The 953-nt window shown below is 39.0% G+C and overlaps 1 protein-coding gene across 1 annotated transcript in view; it reads left to right on the top strand.

Annotated features, from left to right (window-relative positions):
* LRP1B (low density lipoprotein receptor-related protein 1B) overlaps nt 1-953 on the top strand; it is a 2414068-nt gene that overhangs the window by 2367199 nt on the left and 45916 nt on the right. The window lies entirely within an intron of this gene.

The following is a 953-nucleotide window of genomic DNA, read 5'->3' as shown; positions in this document are numbered from 1 at the left end:
GAATAGGTAAAAGTAGTATATTTTAGGGCATTACGATTATCGTAAGAGTCCGGAATGAGGGTTGCCGAGTGTAGTATACTCGGGGTGGGGGTGAGGGTGTGTGGGGGAGAGAGGGGATTGTGTACAAATGAAGGAGTTTTGCTTTTCAAGGAGAAGAGCAAACTAGTGGTGGGGTAGGGTGGGTGGGGAGAAAAGTGCAACAATGAATGGAAGCACAAAATCTCCGTAGATGTTCATTAAAATTAATTCAAAAAATATTAAGACTTTCTGGAACAGTAGCAGCAAAAGTTTAGAATTAGGGAGGAAATAGGCAGCTCTGGTGGCCTACTGACAAAAAAAGCTGCACTGCAATTCTGAAGGCTCACTGTTTGAAACCACCAGCTGCTCCGTGGAGGAAGGATGAGCACTCTCCTCCAGGCCTCTGAAAATACATCTGAGGGTCAGCTATGGGTTGGTTCCAACTCAACAGCACACAGTAACAAGGGAAAAATGAATGCCTTTTGTATTGTGGTATTTGAAAAAATTTAAATATATCATGGATAGCTGAAAGAAGTGCAGATAGAGTTCTTTTTAGAAGCAAAGATGATGTGACTTTAACTCACATACTTGGACATGTTGTCAGGGGGGCCAGTTCTGGAAAAAAGATATCATGCTTGGAAAAGTAGTGATTCAATGAAAAAAGGAAGACCTTCAAAGAAATCAATTTACACAGTGACTATGGCAGCATCACCAGGGTTTCACAACACCTCCATGTGCCACATTCATTGTGTAAAAAGTTGCTTTGAGTCAGAGCTGACTCTGCAATACCTAACAACAATATACATTTTTAAAAAGGTATTCTGAGTATTTCATATTCTCTTCAAAGCCAAAAGAAAAATATGTTTTTAAATATTAAGACCTTCTGAAACAGTAGAAGCAAAGATTTAATTTTTTTAATATTATGATCGTCTGAA

Source organism: Elephantulus edwardii, unplaced genomic scaffold, assembly GCF_000299155.1.
Source record: "Elephantulus edwardii isolate Elephantulus edwardi_28Jun2011 unplaced genomic scaffold, EleEdw1.0 scaffold00010, whole genome shotgun sequence".
Classification (NCBI taxonomy): domain Eukaryota; kingdom Metazoa; phylum Chordata; class Mammalia; order Macroscelidea; family Macroscelididae; genus Elephantulus; species Elephantulus edwardii.
This window is presented reverse-complemented; position numbering and strand designations above follow the sequence as displayed.